Source organism: Brassica rapa, unplaced genomic scaffold (assembly GCF_000309985.2).
Source record: "Brassica rapa cultivar Chiifu-401-42 unplaced genomic scaffold, CAAS_Brap_v3.01 Scaffold0259, whole genome shotgun sequence".
Taxonomy (NCBI): Eukaryota; Viridiplantae; Streptophyta; class Magnoliopsida; order Brassicales; family Brassicaceae; genus Brassica; species Brassica rapa.
The window spans coordinates 15,001-22,500 of record NW_022610203.1 but is presented as its reverse complement, the minus strand read 5'-3'; the positions used below and the strand labels follow the sequence as shown (position 1 = coordinate 22,500).

Below are 7,500 nucleotides of genomic sequence, written 5' to 3'. Positions count from 1 at the left end.
TATAATCTTTATGATTCTATGATTGTATGATGAGTACTCATTCGTGGGTTCATGATCCTCGCTTATCTCTTTATGTTCAAGTGCTATTCTCTTATGCATCTTTATATAGATGTTCATGTGTGTGTGTGTCGACACTTTCATGTGGTTCCATTATGTTCCAGACATGATCTGATCACTTTGAGATTTCATTATCTAGGACCTTTGTTACCTAGTAGCTTGGCGTCCCAAGACTACATGGTTTGGTACCTTAGATGTGTAGCTGCGCAGCCTTTTCTCAATGTCTGTATGGTTTCTCTTATAACTTCGGATCTATCATTCTATGCACCTTTTCTTTCTATCCGAGTTTCCTTTCTCTTATGGAACACTTGGTCTATCTTGTATAGACTCTATAGCAACTTGATTATGTCTCTTCTAGGACGTTCATATGGTGCTAAGCTGGTTATGACTTAGTCATTCTTTTTCGGGTCAGTGTCTGGCATGTCGATTAGCTTCTCAATTGGACAGCTTTATATTATCTTTCTTTGGACGTCTTATATCATGTTCTCTGGTCCGAGGATCTTGCCAAGACAATGATGGTTAAAACCATTCTTATCATTCCTTTACTCTTTCTTTATCCAGCTTATAATCTTTCTCCTTTAATGTTTGGATAGTCGGATGCTTTTGGTCATGCAATCCGTACCTGGCCTTTATTCAATCACCCATGTTTTGGCTCAAGGTCTCTTTGAATTCGTGGAGAAAGTAATACTCCTATCCAACATATATTCCCAATCCTCTTATGAGGTTCCATCTTAGACGGCACACATATGTATGTGGTGGTTTATTTCAATGAACTCTTAAGATGGTGTATGTCTGGTTTTAATGACCCGTATTCATTCTTTAGATGGGAATATCTATGCTCACTTATATGGCCTGATGCATATGATCTTATTATCATTCTGTACATGTAAATTCATAATGTCCCCAAGCATATAGGTAATGGCCGAACCTCTTATAGGTAATGGCCTCTCCGGCCGGTTATGGCCTTTGTGGCCAGGCCGTTGTCTCTCATGGTCTCTTCGGCCTCTTTGGCCGAGTCATGGACTGTGTGCTGCCAAGGCTGCACTATGAGGCCAAGTCACGGCCAAGTCATGGCCAGGTCGTGGCCAAGCTGTTTATAGGTGATAGCCTCTTTGGTTTGGCCGTTTGTATCATGGCCTCTCTTTGGCCGGGTAATGGTCGAGTAATGGTCGAGCCATATAACATGGTCTTTAGACCATTGGTACACGAACTTGTAGTATTGATCATGGGTTTTATCCTCTCTCCCCCTCATGACCATACTATAAGGTCGTGGTGCTTTGGGATTATTAAGCCTAATAAGTTTCCCTATGTGTACATGTTTCACAACGTGAGATCTTTACGGGATAACTTTGTGCCTTTTCAATTTCTTTGCATCAAGTTTAAACTTTAGGGGGGCTAATCCTATCTTGCCATATAGTGTATAATTTCGTGGGCTATGTCTTTATAGTCACCACCTCTCTTGCCTCTTATCATACTGATCTTTGTAGCATAGTTTTAAATCAGTAGGGATCATTTGGTATAGTTTTCGATCACTTTCTTTCAAGGTCTTAGGCGATTTTTCTTTCAAAATCTGAGGGAACTTGTTTCCTTCTAGTTTGTCCATTGTTTCTTATTTGGAAACCATTCAATGGACCACGTTTTCTTTGGGTGTATATAATGCCTTATAGGCAAATGCCTTAGCCATAGTTTCTTTACTATGCTTGCTATACCATTCATGATTTCTTGGTTTTATGCCCTTTAGGCAATACTTTAAAAACATCCATATGTTCAAGTAAGATCAGGCAAGATTCAATAAACTTAAAACCAATTCCTTTGTATAAAAAAAATCGTGAATGATCCTTAGGTTAAAACACAATTGCAATCATAAAGCAATAAGACTAGTCGTATCGAAAATTTGGTCTCTGCCAGAAGCAGACATGTGATTAGGTCAGTATAAGTGGTGAAGCCTTAAACAAGACTAAAATTTTCGGCCACAAAGTCTCAGCATCGAGACTGTCTTTAAACAAGACTGAGTTGTACTCATCCATGACTTTGTAATCCAAGAATCTTAGATTCTTTCCAGTCATTTCTAGCCTTTGGAAGCAACACCGTTTTCTGGTGGTAATTTCTATGCTGTGAAGCATACCCAAAGTCTAGTGGATTTTCCATAATGATGTACTGATCTTTTAGACCTTCAATGAGATGATGGAATCCTGTACCAATTCATTCTCATTGTTTTCCTTGGTGATTGTATCACCAAATCCCTTTTCGATATCTGAGTCACATTGTCATTTAAAATTTAGGTTCACAATGTGGCTCATGCAGCCGCATGATATAGCAAGCTCGGCCACAAACAAGTTCTTACGCATCTATGAGAACAATCGATCATGGTGTGAGTCAGGTCACACGTCCATGTTAGTGTGATACAGCAATCTTAGAGATTGGTTCATGTTATAATCTGGTTTATATATCCATCCGGATATAAGGCCATACGGCTTTGTGATGTAATGCCTTAGACTTCCACGATTAGTATGTGATACAACGATCTTAAGGATCGGATCATGATGCAGTCCGGGTCATATATGATCATCCGGATGCTAGGCCACACGGCCTCTTAGATGTACACTAAGCTACACGGCTTTCAATCAATCAAGGGCACAAGGCCGCAAGTGTGTACAATGTATTAGACCTTACGGTCGTCCAATATGATTCATGACAAAATACTATGCCACACAATACATATCAAGTTTACCAATTTCAAGGTTGGTAATGTTTCAACTAGATTTTAGGATCAATCAATCTAGCAACCTAACTCTCATTCAAAAACCATTTTTAAACTTTCAAGTAGCCGATTAAGGGTTTCAAGGCTTTTAAGGATTTCGAATTTAGAGATTAGATCTATCAATCAATCTATCAATCCTAAACCTCAATCAATCAAGATTTCAATCAAGCAAGAGCACTTTTAAAGTCGGATTCTAGCTTTTAAGGTTTAGTGTTTTGATTCCAGATTTAGGGTCTCTTATAATTTAAATCAGAGACAATCAAACAATCAAACATGTTCTAGTTGGAATCGATTTCAATCTAGTGATCAAGAACTCTTAGGGTTTTAGGTTTGATCACTAGGTTCTCAGATTAATCGGTATACCTCTGTTTGTAGGGTTGAACCGGACCACCAAGATGGACGGATAAACCTCGGACGCGTGCTGTCTGTTTCGCGAATGCAAGCTGATCTAGATTGCGAGTTGTCTCACTTGGAACGTGGACTGGCTTTGTTTTGAACAGGGAGCTGAGGGCGTCTAGGATCAGGAACACCTTAGGGCTGGACCTGATCGGATGTATGCAAGCCAGAATTCAAGCAAGAACAGTTTAGGGTTCTTCGCACTAACTCCTCTTCAGCTCATGAAACAATAAAGAAAACAAAGAGTATTAGATTACATCAACATCATAATCTAAACAAGGTATCATCAAATAACTAAGGTATGATGAACTTATCTTTCACAAGATTTGAATTTGGATAGAAAAATCTTGTTGGCTCGGATTAGGGTTCCAAGAACTTAAGTCGGCGCCGTGTATTGTTTCTGCGCGTGTGGGCGCGTTTTCGATCGGATCGACGAACGGTTTGCGCTGATGGATTCGTCTCGTACAAAGCTTCAATTTGATATGTGGCTCGTCGTCTGGTTCGTCGGGGTTGGAGAGATAGATCGATTTGAAGTTCCGCCTTATTTAGGGTTTATGTGTGACGGATTTTAGGTTATGGTTTTGTCTCAGGGATTTAGGGACTATCGTGCTGATAACGTGTTGTGAACAATAGAGAATTCGTGTATAATTGTTCTGTGTTATTATTAATCATCAAAAGGGGTTCCTTATATAAGGATTATAAGATAGAGATAAATGGAAAGAGTACTTATCCTAATCCTACATGAAATAGGAAAACTACTAATACATGGGAAAAAGGAAACTATCTATATCCTAAGTAGGCCAAGGCTTTGGCCGACTCTCTCTCCTCCTTGCTGTTGGTTCTCTCTCTCCTTAAGTCGGTTAGGATGTGGCCGACTCTCTCTCTCTTGGACACAGCCGTGGTTGGGCCTGGTCGTGGCCTGATGGGCCTTCTCTTCTTGTCTTGGTTAATGGCAATCCACACATGTTCATAACACTCCCCCTTGGATGCCATAACCATACAGGATTTGTAGTACGCTTAATGTTGCCTCATTAAAACCTTATCAGGAAAACCCAGTGGGACAAAACCATGATGAAGGAAAAAGAGTACAACACGCACTACTCCCCCTGATGTGAACCTCCGTGTAGGTTCTACATACTATGCATCTTGATGCGTGATCTATCCTGTAGGTATAGAATGGGAGTAATCGGCCAGTTTCTGTACTGAACCGTAACTAGACCACTTCGACCTTTCATGGTCGTCTCTCATGTCCTTTGACATCTAGTGTCCCGTTTAAAGCATGTGTGCTAATCAATGTGAACCACATTGTAATCAGGGATCACTTGTTGGTCTTTACAAAACGTGTTTATATCTGTCCATAGTCTAGACGTGTTTGTCTACTTATCAAACTCTTTACTTAGGTCGGACAGACCAAGTACTTATGGACAGTTATCATTCGACCATGTTTCAATCTGGTCGATTCATGTCTAGTTCATAGGCCACGTCCATACTTGTCCATTCATTAATCTTATGAGTGTTCAATGATTATTGCTTTGAGGTTTACAATCTCTTATCATGGCTCTGCGGCCGAACACACTCTCATGTATGGACATCGATCTTTCTTGCCTTAGGTAATGCTGTATTCTTTATTCTTTGCATTCCTATCTTAATGACGTCTCATGACCTTAGGTCATAGATCTCATAAGCTTTATGGGCTACAATACTTCTTTGGTATCCGACAGATTAGATGTCTCCTCTTAATCTTATGACAAAGCTTTATGGAGTTCATACAGCAGCAGACCATTCTGCTTTGCTGGATCCTTAAGGGATCTGATGTCGGATTGCAACCTGATGGTTGATCTTTAGTTTCTTTTAGCCCATGACCAAGAAGGTTCAGACGCCTCTTAAGGTCTAAAAGCTGGACGTGTCTAGAAGAACTGGACGCTCTTTGAGCTGATAGGCCGGACGTCTTTAGCCTGAGGGCTGGACGCTTTTGGCCAGAGAGCCGGATGCTCTCAGCTGGTGTGCTGGACGTTTTAGCCAGTCACTCACATAGATTTTATTCTATATTTACTAACCTCTTTTAGGTTTAGTATAAGCACAAGGAATTTCTTTATAAAACCTCTTATGTATATGGACTGTTTATTGGATTGTCTTTTATACAACTCCAAGATCAATGATCATGTGTGATCAATTTCTTTTATATACTATATGCAGCTGCTTTTGCTTTAGTCCATGAATCAGCTTAGGAACAAAGCTGTTCTCTTATAATATATTATCTTATCCAGTGATCCATATGCTGCTTACTACATCAGTGTATCTTTTTTCTTTCTTATGACCAGACTGTTTTCAATTCCGAAAATCTGTAGCAGCATTCACCACATAGGATTTTATCTCCTTATAATCTGTTCCTTTGATCTTTGTGAATACCTTGTGTAACAAGCTATGATCTAATGCTGTTAGTAGGAGGACATGGGCACTCTAGGCCACGTGATCATGTGTCCTCTCTCACGGTTTCTTTATCACACAAGATCCATCTATTTCACTGGTTTATCGGATGGCGTTTCTGTATATGTACATGGCCAATACGCTCATCTCTCTTTAGATACTTGAACTTCCACGTCTATCTTTTCTATTCTTTATAATCTTTATGATTCTATGATTGTATGATGAGTACTCATTCGTGGGTTCATGATCCTCGCTTATCTCTTTATGTTCAAGTGCTATTCTCTTATGCATCTTTATATAGATGTTCATGTGTGTGTGTGTCGACACTTTCATGTGGTTCCATTATGTTCCAGACATGATCTGATCACTTTGAGATTTCATTATCTAGGACCTTTGTTACCTAGTAGCTTGGCGTCCCAAGACTACATGGTTTGGTACCTTAGATGTGTAGCTGCGCAGCCTTTTCTCAATGTCTGTATGGTTTCTCTTATAACTTCGGATCTATCATTCTATGCACCTTTTCTTTCTATCCGAGTTTCCTTTCTCTTATGGAACACTTGGTCTATCTTGTATAGACTCTATAGCAACTTGATTATGTCTCTTCTAGGACGTTCATATGGTGCTAAGCTGGTTATGACTTAGTCATTCTTTTTCGGGTCAGTGTCTGGCATGTCGATTAGCTTCTCAATTGGACAGCTTTATATTATCTTTCTTTGGACGTCTTATATCATGTTCTCTGGTCCGAGGATCTTGCCAAGACAATGATGGTTAAAACCATTCTTATCATTCCTTTACTCTTTCTTTATCCAGCTTATAATCTTTCTCCTTTAATGTTTGGATAGTCGGATGCTTTTGGTCATGCAATCCGTACCTGGCCTTTATTCAATCACCCATGTTTTGGCTCAAGGTCTCTTTGAATTCGTGGAGAAAGTAATACTCCTATCCAACATATATTCCCAATCCTCTTATGAGGTTCCATCTTAGACGGCACACATATGTATGTGGTGGTTTATTTCAATGAACTCTTAAGATGGTGTATGTCTGGTTTTAATGACCCGTATTCATTCTTTAGATGGGAATATCTATGCTCACTTATATGGCCTGATGCATATGATCTTATTATCATTCTGTACATGTAAATTCATAATGTCCCCAAGCATATAGGTAATGGCCGAACCTCTTATAGGTAATGGCCTCTCCGGCCGGTTATGGCCTTTGTGGCCAGGCCGTTGTCTCTCATGGTCTCTTCGGCCTCTTTGGCCGAGTCATGGACTGTGTGCTGCCAAGGCTGCACTATGAGGCCAAGTCACGGCCAAGTCATGGCCAGGTCGTGGCCAAGCTGTTTATAGGTGATAGCCTCTTTGGTTTGGCCGTTTGTATCATGGCCTCTCTTTGGCCGGGTAATGGTCGAGTAATGGTCGAGCCATATAACATGGTCTTTAGACCATTGGTACACGAACTTGTAGTATTGATCATGGGTTTTATCCTCTCTCCCCCTCATGACCATACTATAAGGTCGTGGTGCTTTGGGATTATTAAGCCTAATAAGTTTCCCTATGTGTACATGTTTCACAACGTGAGATCTTTACGGGATAACTTTGTGCCTTTTCAATTTCTTTGCATCAAGTTTAAACTTTAGGGTGGCTAATCCTATCTTGCCATATAGTGTATAATTTCGTGGGCTATGTCTTTATAGTCACCACCTCTATTGCCTCTTATCATACTGATATTTGTAGCATAGTTTTAAATCAGTAGGGATCATTTGGTATAGTTTTCGATCACTTTCTTTCAAGGTCTTAGGCGATTTTTCTTTCAAAATCTGAGGGAACTTGTTTCCTTCTAGTTTGTCCATTGTTTCT

At 40.0% G+C, this 7,500-nt stretch overlaps 1 long non-coding RNA gene across 1 annotated transcript in view; it reads right to left on the bottom strand.

Annotated features, from left to right (window-relative positions):
* Positions 1 to 7: 7 nt before the first annotated feature.
* Positions 8 to 7,500, bottom strand: part of LOC117129938 — a 10,230-nt gene continuing 2,737 nt past the window's right edge. The window contains exon 2 of the long non-coding RNA XR_004453444.1: positions 8 to 7,500. This exon is cut by the window's right edge and continues 654 nt beyond it. This is a non-coding gene — a long non-coding RNA (uncharacterized LOC117129938).